A 20876-nucleotide genomic window follows, 5' to 3' on the forward strand; every position below is an offset into this window, starting at 1 on the left:
TATTATATTATATACAAAATAATTAATATTTTAGTATACCTATTACTGTAGTAATTTATTTTAATTAATTATTTCAAGATGTTATTTAAACGTAAATGACCAACAAATATGGCTATACCTATTATACAATCTGCAAATTACGGTAATATATAGTAATAATGATATAAAATTTTTTTTTATTATTAATTTTTGTATTTTATAATCACTGTTTGTTTATAAAATAATTTTCAACAATATAAGATTTTTTTGTTCTATATATTTTAAAACATTATATTAATTGAATATTAATATAATATTAATTTATATAGGTGATATTAAAAAAAACATTTATTATTTGTTTTTTATTTGAAAATAAAGTTTGGCTTAATTTTATTTTAAAACAAAATTGAAAATTATAAATAAAATATTTTCCGATGCAAACAGCATTTAATGTAATAAAATTGTTAGTCTACTTTGTTATGTATTAAATCTCTTTTTGTTTATATTACAGGTATACATTACACACGTTTTTTTATTCCATACGGGTTTCCAGGTTACGAATAGTATTTTTTCATCGTACTATACAACAAAAATCCGACACATAAATAAATTCTCATGTGGCAATAAAATGAAATGCAATTGTATTTTATTTTTTTTTTCACCCCAAAACCCAGTCTTCAAGACTATAACATGGCGTAAAAATATTTAATATCTCAAAAGTATAATACATTTCACTTATAGGTATCCCGGAAAATACACACTTGAGACGTTTTTATTTTATATTAATTTTGTTCCCATAACAAATATTGAATCAATCATTCCCTGTATAATATTGTGTACCGAGCTATTGAATATTATATTTGAACTATAAGTCATACATTTTCACTTTGTTGGGATGAAATTATAAGTGTTCGTTTGTTCGTTTCGATAATTTCTAAACGTTTGAGAATATTATTATTCAATAATGCAGTTCAAGCTAGCTCATCCCAAAACGTCTATGTGTCCAGTACGTTCATGAAATTGTATTTTTTGAAACTTCGAAATGGTACAATTTATATGACCTTTATTTCGTTTGAAATAGGTAATTCATTTGATCTTTATACCTTAGTCCTATCCACAAAAAAAAGCCATTTTATATTTTTTAAGATTAAGAGCGTCCAACCGATTCATTTAAGCCCCGTATAAAAATGGTCAAGGACGAGAGGAGAAAATATTATGCTTGTTCAAAAAATAAATTCGGGGAATTTCTTGTCCTGTTCTTATATACTTTCTCGTTAGTACTACTGTTTTATTAACTATAACTGTACCAACATTTATTTTAGTTAATATTTTAATAACTTAAAAAATGACCTTATTAAAATCGTATTATTGTTTGAACGTTGATATTGCTAAAGTTTGTTAGGTAATATTTTTTAATTAAAAACTGCAAGTTTTCAAACATCTGTATATAATGTTTACAAATTAAAGGTGTATAGATTTTTCTACTTTACCTTGGGTCATATAAGTTGTTGTTTTTAAAATACATATTATTGTGTGTAGAAATGAAAATAAAAAATATCCGATTTATTATTACTCAAGGGTCAACAATTAATTTCCAAATGGTGGGAGGGGTCCGAATAATTTGAAAAAAATATTTTTAAAGGTCGAAAGATAGATTAAATATCATTGTGTTAAATCGTTTATATTTATAATACGCTTAGTTTTCACAGAGACAATCATTAGTGGTAAGAAAAAATACACTAAAAAGAATTGTTTTTATCAAAGACGGAAGAGTAAAAAATACGAAAAAATGCCTGTGTGTGAACTTGACATTAAAGTTAAACATTTTTGGCAGTCCAGTTTTTTTCCCTCCATGGTTTGGATCTGGGCATTAGCTGTCCGCCTATTGTGCTGACCGACTGTTCTAACGAAGGCATGATAGGTTTACTATACGCATGGCGTCATTGAAATAGATATTTGCATTTTTGACTTTTTAGAAAATATACATAGAAAATAACCATAGTTTTTCATCTGATTACAATATTCTATATCCAGGTTTACTGCGTAATTTTTAAATATTCAAATTAATTTCATTATTTTTTTTAGATCAAATAGTATTACTTAATATATACGAGGTTATAAATATATTATGTCAATGGTTAAGCTAAACTAACCTATACACATATTGACGTACTAGCCATACTACGTTCTACTAGGCATGAATAATTTTGATTATTTTCATCAGTGTCATGTCAATACCTATAATATTATAATATAATCTAAATGATTTTTACCTAATCTAGGATTATGTAATATCGAAAAAAAATTTTTTGCATTATGTTTAAAAATGGAAACAATCCTAGTGAGATAAAGATAGTCTCATTTTTCTTTGACAATCGCGCATGCAACCAAGTTAATGCGTGTAAATATTATGACTGTACCTACCTATGATGTTACTCGCGCACGGAGTACCTTTTTCACAAAACTCAATTTCTGAGATAGAACATAGTCACTGATGAGAAATCATTTTTGAAAACCAGTGATAACTGCACTAAAACAACCGTGGACAACGCAAAAAAATATATTAGTCTTGACTTGTTAAGAGTCCGCGGAGAGTCGGGTCTCAGCTCCAACTTTGTGTTATGTACGTACTTTGACACGCAACGTAAATGGACCACAACCTTTAAAAAAAAGTTCTTCATATTTTTTTCGATTTACATATAAACAAGAATTATAGTTTTATCTTCTAAAGTGATATAAACTTCTAAAATGTTCAAGCTCCCATTGCCCCTTTATATTTTAAACTTATTGAACACATCAACACATAATTGTTCTGTTATAGGTTATTATTATCTTTAGTGTGTATTGTCTACATAAAGTTAAATAACTCAAAAACAAGTAGTTTGCATTTAAATGTTAATTCAAAAACAATATCCGCTAAATAATTCATTGGAAAATGGGAGTATGATTATAATTTGAAAAACAGAAAGTTATGTCACTGCAAGGCACTTTCTTATTCTTTAAGTAATACAAAAAAATATTAAGTACTTATTTAAGAAGACAATCTTTAAGTACATTGAAAATAATCAAAAAATCCAAAATTCAATTTCTTAATTATTGAAAAAGTAAAGAGGATGAGTGGTGAATCACTTTGTATAATATTCTCGATTCGGTGATTATAATATTTCACAGCTAATTTATACAGGAATATTATTATTATATATGTTATTATTAAATTATTATTTACTCTAGACTTATTTTTTACTTCGATTTTAGTATTTTTAAAGAAAACAAATGTTTTTACAAAATATATTTTATAGTTTGAAGTATTCATAAAACAAACTTTTTTACAAACACATTTATATTTACACGTCTACGAGTCGTGTCTCATTAATGTTCTACTTTTTATTTTATTTCTTATTTTTAATTAAATTATAATAATAAAAACATGCCACATTATTTAAATTTCATTATCAGAAACATCGAACAGAATACAATTATTTCGTAAAAATTTCGATATATTATGTTGGTTTAAAAAAAAATAAATACATACTAAAAGACCGCAATGTAAAAATTCCAACTTTATAATATTATGTTTATCACAAATACTTCGAATTTAATAATAATAAAATAATAATAATAATAATAATTTTTTCATCTACAAAAGGATTCGCTAGCCGTGCAGTATACCCATCTATACATAATATTGTTGTGTCATATCCATATTATAATAATATCATACAGTTTATTGGTACGTTAAAAACCTATATAGGTATACACCTAATTTTAATATTATAGGCGATAATACAATACCTACAACTGTATCGTAGTACAATACAACGATGAGTGCGATGTATGTGATATCGAAAAAAAAAAAAAATGATAATGTTATAATGTATTTTAACATCAGACAGACGTTGTAGACGGTTCGCCATAAGTGGTCGGCCGTCACACACGGCATGACTACGCCTCCGCCGCCGCCACCGCTGTTTTTCGTGGCGGTCGCGTTCACGCTTGCGTCAGGGTCCACGACACGGAGGGCCCCCGCGCGGCGCTTTGGCGCAATTCGGGCGACCGTTCAAAACCATAGTGAATATCGCCCACCGGCACGCGCGCACGGCTTTCGCTCTTCACCGCCGCCGATTTCGAGTTCGTCTTTCAACCGATAAAATTATGATATTTTTATGATTTCAATATAGGTAATAATAATATTAGTATCGTTATGATTTCACGTCCGCGCTAGTTCGAGTTTAAGTACTCGAAAACAACAATATCACATTCGGATTTGTCGGATTTATTTTCAATTTTTTTTCCGATCGCGTATCGTCTGCGACCGAATTCCCTCGTGACTCGCGTGTGCCCGACCGATCGCGCGTCGTGTTGTACGGTTGTACGTCGGCTGTAGGGTCGTCGAATAGTCCTACTTCGTCACCATCACGATATACTATTGTTATTATTATTATTAGTTTCAGTGGATAGATCGTCCCCGTTGGACTTAGGTTCGCGAGTGAGTGTCTGCTAGTTATTGGAGACAAATTGTCGTCTGCCAACGGGCACAACGTCGTGATAACGTTTTGGTCACGTCGGTGGAATTCTCGTTGCCGGAGGAGGAGTGGCCGACGACAACGCAGGTCAGTGAAAAAACGACCACGGGTTTTAAGCAGATAATATAGGCACCAAAGTATCTATCTATGTTATTGGTATGATTGTGTGAAGCCGAATCACCACGACTTGCGTGTTTGACGAATTTTTGCTATTGGTTGATATGACCCATCAAGGGTAGTAGGAACATAACTGCTGAACTTGTACGAATATTTGGCTCAGACATTTTTCCGTGGATTGTCGGTATAAAGTGTCACGAATCAAAGATATACTACCCAAATTATGTATCATATATTATTAATATTATTATTATTATTATTATTACATATTCATAAATTACAATAATTGGGAACGGTATACTTAACTTGTTCGTGTAATTTAACGATTGTTCGAGTATTCGTATAAAGGTTGATTTTTTAAGCATGATCATACTATTTTTATGGTTAAATTATGCATGTATTGAAATTCAGATTTTTGGAATTTTTAAATACACCTAAAGACAATTTTTCGAATCATTGAAATTTTTTGAACCACTGAAGAAGATCTTGTCACAGTTGAAACTTACGTTTTTCAAATAGAAACTTCCCTTTTTTATTTTTCATTAATAAGTAGATTTGTTGTTGAAAATGTTGATGCATCAACATTTAAGCTAATAGTTGTTGAGTTATGTAACTTTATGTTTTTAAAGATAATATGTCTATGAGAATGGTATAAGTAGATAGAGGGCTTAGATGATTTGAAAAATGTTAGCAATTACCATTGAACTGATTTATCAATATAAATAATTTGTAAAAATGATCCATGTATAAAAAACACTACATTTAATATTACATATAATTTTTATTTCTATAAAACCATTTTTAAGGATTATTATACTTAGTGTAATAATTTTACTTGCTCAGAAACTATTCATTATAATATTGATTTAGATACATCAACATTTTCGAAAAAATTATACACTAAATAATTTTCATTAAAAAAAGGGGTTTTCAATTGAAAAATAAAAGTTGGCATCTCCACAAGATATTCCAATACTCCTTAAGTAGCACAAAAAATATCAGCAATTTTAAAATATGATCTTTAAGTCTACTTAAAAATTCTAAAAATCTGAATTTGACTTAATGTATTATAAAAGGGAAAAATGGAGGTTGAACATGTTTAAAAAATCATCCTGTGTGATATATTATTCGTTATTGGCACGCCAATCGTGGGAACCCGTGGCTTTTTTTTGAGCACAGTATACGCCATATTCTTGTCGAGAGAGCGATGCAATGAAGTATGTAGGCGATATTTTCGTCTCAGGCATGAGTTCGTTTTATAATTAATATATTTTGACATTGTAATAAGATTGTCGGACGTGACTTCGTGGACTTCGCAATAAAGACAAAAGGAACGGAAAAATAATAATATATAATATCATGACAATTATCACAGAGATTATGAAAACCTTTTCAGATAATACAATTAAAACGAAAAAGTGAGCTGTCTTTATCAACAAAGTTTTTTTTTTATCAACTTTTGTTGTTTGACTTTGAAATAATATTATAATATATACAATAGAATTTGGAAAAAATCCTTAGATGATAGAAAATAATATTATTTCGTGATCGAATTCATTTAAACATTTTTTTTCTACTTCTTTCAATTGAAAATTTATTCTTTTGTGTAACTTAAATAAAAAAAAAAATTAATAATAATTATATCTTGTTTTTTCAAATGTCTTAACACAATTTCATTTATTTTACATTGTCCACGAATACGTTTTACTGTTGGATCTATAGTGAATCGCAGGCATCCACATTTTTAACCAACTTTTAAGGGAATTATTTATATAGTTCATGATTTTTGAAATATATTTTTAGCAATATTTCATTAAAATAATGAAATATGAAATATGTTTTAAAATAAATCGTAGTGGGGATGTGGGATTACTGTCCGTACTTTTAAGCAGATGGTTATTTTTTCGAAGACTTTCAAACTTATTCCGCTGACAATCCTTATAATTTATTTTATAGAAATAAATTTAATACCTAATACGTATAAAATATGCTTTAGCCTTTTGAATAACTATATTTTATTACACGATTTTTAAATCAAATAAAGTTGATATTTGTTTAAGCACGAATCAGATATGCCAATACAAACATTAAATCAAGAAAAAAAATTGAACTTATGAAAATTTCATTTATATATATATATAATTTAATTATATCCTTCGATATTAATTTTTTTAAGTGTTTATATCATTTAAAAATGTAATAACTAGGTACTGAATAAAGTTTTAAGATTGTATACTTTTAATTTGAACAATGTAAAATGGATAGGTAAAATACAATATTATGTTTAAATAAATCTCTATTACATAATATTATATTACAGTTGGGTCGTGATAACTCTACCTCTAAATAACTCGAAAAACTTGACAACTCAAATTTTTTTATTCCCCTAGAAATTCTTTTTGATAAACTCGAGTTAGGTATCTCGAATAAAACATATTTCGAGATGAATTTTTATCCCTTTCAACTTCAAATTATAGAAACTCGACTGTATTTTATTCTATCAATTATACATTATCTTACTATATATCATGATATATTTTTTTTTATTTAGTTACGGTCTAATAACTAATAAACCAATAACATAATATAATACTGGTATAACAACTTATAAGTTCCATAGCGAAGAAATATAGTGAATTCAATGTTATTTTTATTGGATCTAATAAATTAAATATCAGTGTAATGTTTTAGCAAGTACTGAAGAACGTTAATCAGTATAAATTATTGCTTTAACGACTTATTAATAACCATTCCTACGCTTATATATATTTTTTGACTTCATATTTTATTGATTTATATGTTTATAACTCTCATTTAAATCAAATCAAATTGTTTCAAATTTAATTTTATGTTATTATAATCTTACTTATTAATAATTAATGCATAATTTATAGTTCATACCCATTGGTTAGACTATGTTGTTGGTGTATGATATTGGTGATGCTTACACACATTAAACAATTTCGGAGGGAATGGAATTCCTTTCCTTTGTAGCCAAGTTTAGAATTTAACCAATCCGATATTTTCAAAATTGAATTTTGTTTCATTTTTTTCAATTTTAAGAGAAGTAGGTACATACAATTTAATCTTGTTATTTAAGATGAAAATATAAAATATAAAATAGTTAAATATCATTTTAGCCTTAAATCAAAGATTATAAAATACATATTTTTAATAATGGGCAAAATAAGTAGTATTAATTTTTTTATTTGTAAAACTAAAACTATTACTATTTATAGTTAATCACTCAAGGGGAAAGAAATATAATCTATATTTTTAATTGAAAATTGATAGTTACGATCATCAGAAATTTTAGTAGCACTTACCATGTCAGAAAAATTCTAATTTCCTCAAACATAATTAGAATAAAGTTTGCCAAGCTCTTTATATCAATATTGTCGAACTATTTTGTCTTTCTTGTTCAGACATTCACATGTGAATTATTATTTATTTTATCATACATATTTAAAATAATGATCCTTGACTAAGATAAATTATTTCACAATTAGTATAAAAATTCTGATTGATCTCCGGCCCACATAAGTTATTACTATTAAATACTGTTAATAATATAGTATGCAAAGCATAATAAATAATTAAATACTTATACAAATATGAACAAATAATCTTATAAATTTTATGATTTAAGTTAATTTAAATTAATTTAAAGTATATAATTGAAAATAATACACAAAATTTAATATACTTTTTTTTATTATTATTAAGTATTTCTAACATACAAGGTCATCAAACTTATTTATAATAAAATATAAAATATAACATTTAGAATTGGTAAGCGTAAATTAATTACAATATTTTCAACAAATTACAGTAATTTACATCGATTAATAAATAACTAATGATACAGAAAATATAAACATACTATTATACATGAATTTGTTAGATTTTAAATGTTAAAAATTGTATTATTATTTCATAACATGGTCATATTATAGATAATCGAATTGTATATCCACAGTTGCTTTATAATTAATTATAAATTATTATCATTGTAATTCTTATCTTTTCATCAAATGGCCTTTAACTATAATTGTAATTTATGAATATTTAGACGGTAACTTACCAGGTACATTCAAAATTTAATTTTGATTTCACATGTTCCACTTGTATTTATAAATATAAAATTAATATAATTTACCACAATATATATACATATTGTAAACTTTTCAAAATTTCTAGTTTATATGATATGATTTAAATTTAGTATAGTAAACTTTAATTAGTTTACTTTATAATATTTTACAAACATTTTAAAAGCATTGTAAAAATACTTGGTTTATTGGAACAATTATATTAATAAATTTAAAAAAAAAAAAAAATAGTAGGTGGTATTTGTGATGTATCATACAAGTTTAATGACGAAATACAATATTTGTATAGTTGTAGTTGTACATATATTACAATTAATCATAAATCTATAGCAATATTAATAACATATTAAGTCCCGAAATAATAACAATGAGGGAAAATGCATATATATTTTTGTTGCCTCACTAATAGGCACAAAATATATGGCACAGCGTAGCTAGTTTTAAATTAGACCTCCCCCTCACCCTTAAATATTAGACAATATCAATACCCTAAATGTTTTATTTACGATTAAGCTCATAGATAAAAGACCTAACTAGAACAGTTTTAGAAGGATAAGAAGATTGATGAAACTTTCAAGTGCATTTAAAATTGTAAAAGGAAAAATCACTTTAGTAAGAAAAAAAACTGATATAGTTTTATGTTCTAATAGTAATCAGTCACTTTTGAGATTTCCTATTAAGAAAAATTTAATAAAAACCATTATATTTTTCTAATACCTACCAACATATTGTTTTAATTAACTATATTTAGAACAAACAAATTTTAAGAACATTGTAAATTGTTGCTTTTATTTCCTCAAAATCATTAATAATTCAGTTTTGTTTTTTTTTTTTTTATTGAACTTAAAAACATTAACAGCAAAGGTTATTAATTTTTTGTTTAATACAAAATGAGTGATTTATAGAACTAAAATTATACAATTAACATGGTGTTAATTTTGTGTGATTTCTATTTCCATTAATATTATGGTTATCGTTAGCAGAAGATTTTATCTTAAGTCGGTTTGAGGAAAGCTAACATATTTGCGATGCTTTCGATGCCTGGTCCTAATGCTTCATTCGTGTTGGTTAGAATGTTGAATTTTCTTAGTTCGTCGGAATATGTAGCACTCTGTTAATATATGATTTACTGTTAGGGTAACCCCACAGACTGTGGTGCATTGGGGGTGCGATTTGTTTGCTCCTCTTTGGCCATTAGGAACTTGTTAGTCAGCCTTGTGTGTCCTATTCGAAGGCGATTGATTATAATTTTTTCTCTCCTGTTGAGATTCGGGTCTTGCCAGTTTAAAATTGTGTTTTTAATTATTTAGCTTATGTATGATATATCTTCCAGTGTTCAGCAAAAAATAATATTCAAATTTATATATTTGACTTTTTTTAATAGTTTTAACCAAAACGTATCGTTATGATATTTTTATAAATATCTTTTGTCGTTTCATTAAAAAATTTATGTCAGACTACTAAATTTGTAAAAACTATAAGTACACTTATTATAATATATAATAGTGTTGATTTATGATACAATAATTATTAAGAATGATTAATTTTTGAAATGAACAGTTTTGCTAAAACGTCAAGGTTAAATATTATTGTCTTCAGGGTGTACCTACATATTATTTTGCTTTGTGTATAATGGAATCCAATGAACGATGATAAAATAATTTTTATGGTTACAATCCCAATGCGCCAACACTTTATATTATAACCATCGGCTATTACACCAATCGTAAACGTAGTTGTGACACGATAATGGGAATTTGATTTTATTACTCACTGATATTTGATAATCGTTTGAATGGATTTTGTTTCCATTTGGTTTTGTACCTATGCTACGATCGTATTGCATGGTCGTTGACTACGAGTTTTTATCACAGGTATCGTGTTTTCTATTTGAGATTATATTAATATATCGCATTACACAGTTCACCGTTGAAATATTTGTTTGAGGGTTGCCGAAGCTGTAAAATCGATTTCAAATAACGATGTGGCAGAACGAAATCGAAATCAATAATAATATGATATGTGGCACGGAACTGCGTGAATTGCGGCTACCGTTACCACAGTCCACGGATGTATTATAATACGGTGTAACATAATAATGTTGTTGTTATTATTATTATTGCCTCTTTTGCTACAGAAACTCGATGAGCCAAACCGCGGGATACACATGACGAGAAATGTTTGTAGTTCATACAAGACGCTTAACTGCTGCGTGTGTGCTGAAATATCTATTTACGTATCTTACGCCATGCCATTGCAAAGGTTTTGCCAACCAGACCGGAATAACGAACCGATGATGGTCGAATGGAGAAAATTTTAATATTTTGTTATGCGACGTTTCGAGACTTAGCAAAAAATCAACCATATTTGTCTAAGTCTAACATATAGGTAGATACTAACGCGTGCTAACAAATCTACTTGAAATTAATTTCTCTAAATGTATTGTTTTATCAACCCTTAAACCCCTAAATGGTTATTTTATTGAAAATGGTGTGCTTAAAATTGTTTAAGAGAAAAAAAATCAAAAATGTGCTGTAGTCGATTTCAATTAGCCATGACGACCGATTCAAATGTGTTTTTAGAATTCTTATTGCTTCGGACAAGATCAATTGGCTTATTTGAAATAGAATATCCATCTAAATTCTTGGGTTGCATGTGTGTATTAGACATAAGCGCATTCACGCCGTAGTCAGGATTATTGTTTGTCTATGACTGTTCTCCAGTGGAACTAGTTGTTTTTTATATGCACGGTGTACACAGCATAATGTATGAGTTGTTCATATATTTATGGTTAATAATAATTAATAACAATAATAACAATAAAAGTCATAACAGATATTGTTTATTCATAAATAATATGAAAGATTATTTTTTATTTTTTCCCGAATGATTTATTTCATTGCGATATGATCCAAATGATGATATAGCCTGGCATTTAATTTTATTTTTTTATTAATATCAAAAGATTACATTTTTAATATTTTAATGGTGGGTTTGATGGTGAGAAAGGTATTACAGATGATAATGACACCGATTAAAAAAATGTTCTCCTCCGCCCTCCCACCACGAATAACGAGTTAGAACAAAACTCGTGTTTAAACTTCATCAATACTTGCATTATATTCATAACTATCCTGCATATAGTGTCTGCACATGTGTCAATAAATTATGATGGTTATAATAATATAGTTGAAAGTATGAACGTACAACTGTTTCCACTTACGAGGAACCCGTGAATAATATATAGGCAATATGATACGTGAAACGTTTTCATTGTTAACTTGACGTGCTACTCACAATCCTCGGTAAACGAGAGATGCGTTTTGTTAGACCGGAAATGATGGTGATCGAAAATTTGGGCGATATTATACAATAATCGTTTTGCTGGAATTTCGTCGTAGCGCACACTAATTAATGTAAATAATAATATTACGTACTCGCCGTGGACTACATATCGGAAGTGGTTTCGATATCACGGTACGAAGGATGTGGAGAATAATAATTAGCCAGTGACGACTTTTTGTTTTTCTAGATTGACTGATCAATGATGAAATTACCATTTCATATAATATTTACCCATTCAACTTATACCGTGGTCAACCGACCATATTACGTATATCGACAATGATATTTGTTTGGTTTTCATTACTCGGTAGTGGATAACCGAATTATATAATATTTGTTGATAAAAAAATTGAATTAATCTGTCAAACAAAAACTTAATAATTCTTAGAAGAATTTTTATATATTTTTACTTTTACTAAAACATACTAACTTGATTTTGAAAAGTTTAGAAAAGTAGATACTCCAAAACAAAAGTGTGTCATAACTTTTACTATAACTAATAGGTACTATTATCACATTATTTTAATTTATATATTTTCAATATAAAATGTCTACTTATAAAGTGCCTATTTAGATATTCTCTTTGGTACTTTTAAAACGATTCAAGCGAGATACGAATTTGTTTCTTTCAATATATTAAATACAAAATTTGTTTGACTTTTGTACGCATATTTTAGCACATTTTATGATTTATGTTAATTTAATATTTTAAGTAGCACTTTTACATCAATTTAATTATTTATACAGGAATGATAATTTATTCAAATGAGAAATCGCAAAGAAATAAACGTAGGTACTAAACAGACTAAGTATTGGACAATCTTCTCACCATCTACATTCGATGACGTTCTTCTTAGTTTATGGTTGTGATATAAGCTCATATTAATTATTGTAAGTACACAAAAAACCTGGCATTGCATTCTTAAACTTAGAAATTTCTTCAAAAATTAGGTATATCTGTTAATTTTAACGGCGTATATAATTTACACATTGACACAATTACTTGAATTAAATTCGTAAGTATCCTTCAACAAGATTATTATTGCTTTTAATAATATTGCATAATATTTGTAAAACATAGTAATGATGTATATCATAAATACTATCTATAATTAAACATATGTTTGTATTAAGTGTATTAAAAAAAAATACATTATGTATCAATGATAAAATGAACATATTATTAAATACTAATCATTATATTTCAATTTCATAATTAACTAATTTTCATAACTTACTACTATAAAGAGACCCCGCCCCGACTTCTTGTACTATTAAATTCATCATTTTTTTTTATCAGCTTTGAATCAAATGTTAATAGCTCGAAAATGAATTTAAGATAAGTACAAAATAAGAATATAGGTAATAAATATTAATTATATTTATAATTGTTGTGATAGTACCTACATAATAATAATGATACATAATTTAAAATATACTTAATAATAAAATGATAAATCGTAATATATTAAACGTTATACTGTAACATATGTGAATTTATTATTTATAGGCTAAGACTAATACTAAATTAATAGTGAAGTATGTAGGTATATAATGAATAGGGAGTATTTATTAATTTGAATGATTATAAAGTAAGATTGAACTAATGAGGGAATTACAGAGCTGATTGGAGATAATTATAATTGTGGAAATATTAAACATGAATAGATTATAGAGATTTTAAATCTACGAGATAATCATTTTAGACAATTTTGGAAAATTTTTAAACTGAACTAGTTCTATTAATAGATGACTATCACCTAATGCGGTGTGTTTCTAACAGATGTGCCCATAATCCAGCTTTGTTAATATATATATATATATATATATGAGTATTTCAAAAAAATTAAAAAATGCTTATTGCTGAATAGTTTTAGGTATTTTAAAGTGTAGTGTGTAATAATTTATAAAACTGAACGATTTTTAAAAAATTAATGTGGTATTATTATACAATAAAGTTAACATGTGTGAATGTATCACACATGTTAACTTTATTTTTATTTTTGAAAGTAGGTATATCGTGATTTCTGATATTCAATTCTGAATACCACGTTGACCTAAAACTGGGCCATTGAATAATATTACTTTTTATCATACATGTATACTTTGTTATTGGTTTTTAATATAAAATACATGGGTTTTTAGTAAAGCTTTAGATAAATATATAATTTATTATGAACATTATACATCTAAGAAACCATAATACCAAGTAAAATAAATAGACAAAGATTTATTAAACTTGAACAAATTGGTACCTATAATATGCTATTACACTTATTAGTTGAGAAAAAATATTTTTATTATTAAACGGTATAACAGTATGAAAATGATTTACTACTAATACTAAATAAAAAACTATTTAAATAATATAATTTTTTTTATGCATTGTTATTATGTCTAACGAAAGTACCGTAATTATTCATTTCAAATTTTGGTTTATTCATAAATGCGATTCGATATTAATATTAAAGTAACATATTTTAAATTGTAGATTTGATCAATTTTATTTCTAATTAAAATGAAATCATTTTCTAGTAATATTATGAAAAATCAATGGATTTTATGCGAATTAAAAACTGTTATGTGTGATTTTTTTGGAATTCTTTACTTTTGTTATTATTCTATACTACCTAACTACATTTGTTAGAATGTAATCTTGTTTTTAAGAACTATTTTTCTTCTTGGATTAATTGAGTTTTCTTTTGTTTGGTTTTTGAAAATAAATACTTATTCAAAACAAATATATTTTACATTGTTAAGTCATTCGTGGCTTACATAAATTATTTAAAAATACCCTTAACGTTTTCTACTCTGTGTTATTTAATTTTTGAAATATTTGTATTAACTATTCAATATTATATAGCCATAATTTTAGTTCTCTCTATATTTTCCAACTACACAACGGTTATTTTTAGATTTTAAGTGTACACTGCGTAGGTATATGGAAATTTGTTAATTTAATATTTTAATACATAGTATATGACCTTTACACGTTCGATATTAATTGAAAACAAAAATTTAAATTTCATATTATTGTTTATTTTAATATTTTAATATACATGGTAAAATAATGAGTTTATAAACTAAGTACATACATTTTAATACATTAAAAAAATATTAATTTTATTGTGTTATAATTGAAAACTATAATGAATATTAAAAAATAAAATTACATTTTATGCTTAGGTAGATATTTTGACGCGTGTGTTGTTAATCGTAAAATATGAGATTACTTATGATTATTCTATAAAAAAAATATTAATGTTTTTATTGGTGAACTCAAGAGATTCTTAGCAGATCAAAGAATATATTTATTTCAGAATGTGTGTGTTTTTGTGTCTGGGGATACTTTTATTAATGAAAATATGCTTGGATTATCAATTTCTATGGAGGTATAAACAGTAAATATCTCTATACATTTCAAAAGAATAAAGTAGAACATAAAAAATGTGAATATGCATGTTTACTGTAAATTATATAAATTAAACAATCTATATTTATTTTCATAAATAATAACTCTCAATTCAAAAATATTCTGAATTTAACCATCAATTTTTACTTGAACTAAATCATTTTTTTTTTTTTTAATATTTATAATTTATTATCTGTAATACTTGGCGTTGCCCGGGGATAAATTAATCCGAGATAGGCAATCCACTTGCGGCAGATAGTAATATAAGTACCTAACTTTTTTTTAAACATGACATACCAATTTAAAGCTAACATTAACGAATAACATGTGGTTATGATTTTAATATTATTATTAATAGTGGTTCAGCCTCCATGAAATAACTGGTTAAATTTGTTAATAAAACCTTACTTTAACTGTCAAAGTTAGTAGTTTATTTTTTTGTATGTATATATATATACAAGCCTCAGAAATACATTTTGCATTTTATTTTATATCACTGTTACCTGTGGCTTTTATAATATTCTCATTGCCTGTTTTGAAATTCAATAATACTTGTGCCAAATTTAGTGCCAATTAGTCAAAAAATGTTGATTGAAAATGCGTCATTTAGGTATTACTCGGTATTAATATATCTGTACAATTCAGCTACTTAATATCTATCGCTTATCTATCGCTTCCGTTTTGCTTTAGTTTAAATATTATCAAAATGTGTTTTGTCAAAATTTGTACAACATTTTTTTAGGTTATTATAAACCTCAGCCATATCACTTTACCTTTAGTATACCTATACTAGTTGTTACTTAATTTTAAATTTATATAAAATAGCTTTAAAGACAAAATTAATAATAAAAAAAAAAAGATCATAAATATTTTAGTATCAGTTATAAATAGCAAAACTATGTATAAACAAAAAATGTTGGCTGTTGTTGGTTAAGCGATGCTGATCAGATATGTGACACATACAAATTATTTTGTACAAAAAATATTCTTAAAGAATGAAAAGACGGTATATTAAATGAATTAAACATGTAATGATCCAAAACAAGATACATATTCAGATTTTCAAGAAAAATATTATTTAGTTTAAAGGCTCATAAGATGATTCTTATAAAAAAAATTTGATTTTTATATGAGCCATAACAAATTTGATGCATGAGCCACTCTATAGAAACCCATATGGGGCTAATAAATAATAAACTCTCTTCGAGTCTCAAAGAAACTAGTGATATTAATAAATTTTATTGAAAATGCTTAATTAGTTTTTGAGTACAAGTAGGAGAACAACAAATATTTATTTCCATATACATATATATAAATATTGTTTTATTTAAAACTTTCTTAACAATAATTATCTAAAGTTAGGGATACAAAATTAAGTTTTTGACATTAGTAAATCAGATAGATATATGTAAGGATGATGTTGTTTGATGTATAGATATATTATATGAAAATTGCTATAGAGTTTTGAAAACTATTAAAACATTATTAGATAGTTACATCTGTTACAAGTTGCTATCTTTACTACTATTATAGTAAATTAGGATTTAAAATTAGCAAATCAAAAAGTATATTTAATATTAAGAATATTATTTATGTAAAGATTTATATTAAATTTAGTCAAAGTATATAATAATTAATAATTATTAGAAATTCACATGATAGGTAGTAGGTAAGTAACTAATAAGTAATAATTAAGTGGTTTATGAATTTAAATTTATTTACGTTCCATCCTGCTGTAAATTAGTTGAATGGACATAATACAACAGTACAATATTGGCGTAGTTATATAAATTCTAACATTATATTAATTTATGGTATCAATTTAAATTCTATTGTAATTTAATTTGTCACTGTGTAATATTTTATCTATTACAATATAGCAAGTTTTGTTATTTTAGTATTATTGTTCTATATATTGTTTTGAATTCAGAAATATAATTTCCGAAAAATTTCTATACGAAATGTTATCTAAGAATAATCTAGTCTGGAAAAATTTTATCTGAGTAAGATTTAATAAATCACAAATATATCACTAGACTGACTGGATTATTTATTAAACAAGTGTAAGAAGTTGTCTAACCAACGCATCTCTTCAAATTGGATATTACAATTTTATGTAATTTATTAAATAATAAATTTAAGGAAATTAAAACATGCTATAACTTTTTAATACAATTTAATCGAAAGCCAAAACTCTAACAAGAGTATGAGTAGCATACGCCATAGTGCTCTAACTTAAATTTAAAAAAAAAAGTTTAAGACTTCTACAATTTTTTTTAATATACTTGTTATGAATACAATTTTGTTTAGATTGAAAAGAAGGTTTGTTTTTATCTAAACATGTAACAATAAAATTATTTGGTTATTATTATCTATACATTAATGTTTCCTTAAGCACTATATTATATCGAGAAAATGTACTTTTTTAATGTGACTTATAACACACTTATTGAGAAAATTGATTATTATTTGATTTTATCATTGTGGATATCGATTCATATACTTATACCACTCAGATCACTCTTCATATACGTGACGGATATTGGAAGATATGAATTTTTTTCCTGATTAAGGTTTTTTTTTTTTACTTTACTTCATTTGTTTTACATCTTTTAACAAATTATTCAAGCCACATTAAATAATACATGTTAACGAATAACGATTACATTAAATTTCTAGTGAAGATAATATGTATACCTACGTAAAAACTTTTGCTAAAATTTTTAAAACCGTTTTACATGAATGTGATTTATTCCCAATTTAAAATACAAAGTTCAAGGTTTATCTATTCAAAAACTCTCAATTCTCATAGTTACTATACCTGTACCCGATTTTCATAGTATCTATACCAGGCACCAAAAAAAAAAAAAACATAATGTACCTATAATGGATAAAATGTAATTCAATTAAATTGTACTTATTTAACTACAAGTAGTTAAAAGTTATGAATGATGTTACATATGTGACACAGGCAGTAATTAAAGATTTTCAAAATTTACTTTGATCTGTAACGATTTACAAACTACTGATTCGTACATTTACGTTGCATTCGATGAATTTGATTAGGTTAAAATAACATAAGATCGTAGAGTACAAGCATATATATTATTAGGATAGTTGAGCCAGAATCGCTAGTTAGAGACTACGAGGCGACAGTCATCTGTAAGATTTTAAATAAAATTATAATTGGATCTATTATGGGTAAAACAACCAACCTCATGGATAAATTATAATAATATTCAATCGTTTCAACTCGTACTCCGCTATTCCTGCGATTTTCAATTTATCGCCATTAAGAATAAGGTTTTTGCCTCAGGTGACAGTATACAATGGCGTTTTTAGAAGGCTATTTGAGGGTTCAAACCGTATGTCTTATTCAAAGTATGTTGAGATAAAGGGACTTGATAGTTAAAAAAGGGTGATTTTGTGTTTAATGTTACGCGATGGTCAGAATTGGTCACATTTAAGTAACATTATGTAATAGAACTATAATAATATGTACATATTATACATTTAAAAAGTTATGAAAAAAATAAAACAGTAACTTTCTCTGCTATATAGTGAGTTTCATGTGTAGATCACTCGCTTTAATGGATGTGTTAAATTGTACATGATTTGTTCTTCACGGTTTTGGGTACAGCTGGTATATTAGGTTCTATTCCTGAAAATTTGTTGATATAAATTTAATTAATATTAAAATATTATTTATTTATTTTTCTAGTACTAAATCGATAAGTACTAGGTTGAATTGACATTTTTACAAAAACATTACATTTATTACACTATTATTTATATAATAATATAATATCACATTATTATTATTATTAATTAACTTAAAATTCTAAACTGATGTGCCGTATTATTATTATACGGCATAAAATCAGTTTAGATATATTAAAAATTGTTTTGGCGTAAAAAAATATTAACAAAATATGCATGTAATAATGAAAAGTAAATATAAAAGTTTCGAACTAAAATTAACATTATTTTAATTGCAACATAATAACTAAAACCGTTTGTGAAAAAAACGTTACCCTTCGTTTATAATATAGATATCCAATCCCATTAAAATTTGAACTTAAAATGATGTACATAAATATTCCTACTTCCCAGATCGTTTTCCCAGTTTATTAAGAAAATTACTTCTCCGACTAAACAAAACTAGCTCAAATTTTCCATCATAAATCACCTTTAATTTTGAAGAAAAATGTGATGACAGACATAAAAATAAATAAAAACACTTTATTTAAAAACAATACATTATTTTCTGTATTAAAAATGTAAAGTAAAATTATTCAATAACTTTTTCAACAAGTTTGTCTTAAAGTTAGATTACGATAGTAATAACAAATAACTATCTCACATTTCTTACAGTTTTAATTTCTCAAAACAACACATCATCTTAATACTAATATTATAAATAACTAAAAATCTATCAAGTAATATTATTCATATTTTAAAAATTTCTAAAAATAAGAAGATGAAACCTTTCACCATATATTATTCAATATAATTAAATCTAAATAATTATAAAGTATATATGTGTATTCGAAAATGTTAATTAATCACGTTTCATATTGTTGATTTTTATTGATTTGATACGTATGTACATTATAACACAATGATAACTAGGCTGGTACCTATTATACAAACACACATTATTGACTCTTGCTATTAAAATAAATCCTAGGCATAACAAAGAATAAGTCAAGATTTTTATTTTAAATAGGTATTATTTTAGAAAACACAAAAATATAATAATATTTTATCACTGTGTCACATTATAATAATATGATAACGGTATAAATCATGAGACGAATATTAAGTATTTCATTTCTCATGCATGGTCACAAACTTAAAAAAATATATATATTTATATGTATGTATAAAAATGTTCATGTCAAATTATAATATTATCTCATTGTAATTTGTTTAATGTCTACAAGCATAAAAGGAATAGATAAGAAACAATATATCTAAATTTAAATATAATATTGGATATATTATAGTATCACTTATCTTAGTTACTTAGTCACAATCAAAATGGAAATTGTTCTGATGAATTAAATATAATTCATAGTTATTGCTTTATTTATCTTACACGATCATTAATTTCCAATTATATTCTACTTAAATTAAAAGAACAAAAAAATCTGGAAAAACTGGAAAATCAGTTTTAAAAATATTTGTTTTAAATACGGAATATAATATACCTTATCAAATAAACAATTACAGAGCTAACTATACATAAATTGTTATAAATGATGTGAATACATTTTTAAATGAAATGTTTTTGTCTTTTTATTAATTTGAAAATTTAAATTAAGCATTGAACGAAGCATATGAATTTTGATTTATTTATTTCCGTAAATTTACGTCCTGCAATAC

The 20876-nt window shown here is 25.7% G+C and overlaps 1 protein-coding gene across 2 annotated transcripts in view; it reads left to right on the plus strand.

Moving 5' to 3' along the window:
• The first annotated feature begins 3973 nt into the window (after nt 1-3973).
• Nucleotides 3974-20876, plus strand: part of LOC107161992 (uncharacterized) — a 280710-nt gene continuing 263807 nt past the window's right edge. The window contains exon 1 of one of the 2 annotated variants that reach the window (XR_016190284.1): nt 3974-4589. The gene's annotated coding sequence lies outside the window, so the exon portion shown is untranslated. The remainder of the gene's footprint in view (nt 4590-20876) is intronic. The other variant, XM_089219606.1, reaches the window with a different exon arrangement.

Source organism: Diuraphis noxia, unplaced genomic scaffold, assembly GCF_037042655.1.
Source record: "Diuraphis noxia isolate RWA-SAM2 unplaced genomic scaffold, SU_Dnox_SAM2 contig0002, whole genome shotgun sequence".
Lineage (NCBI taxonomy): Eukaryota > Metazoa > Arthropoda > Insecta > Hemiptera > Aphididae > Diuraphis > Diuraphis noxia.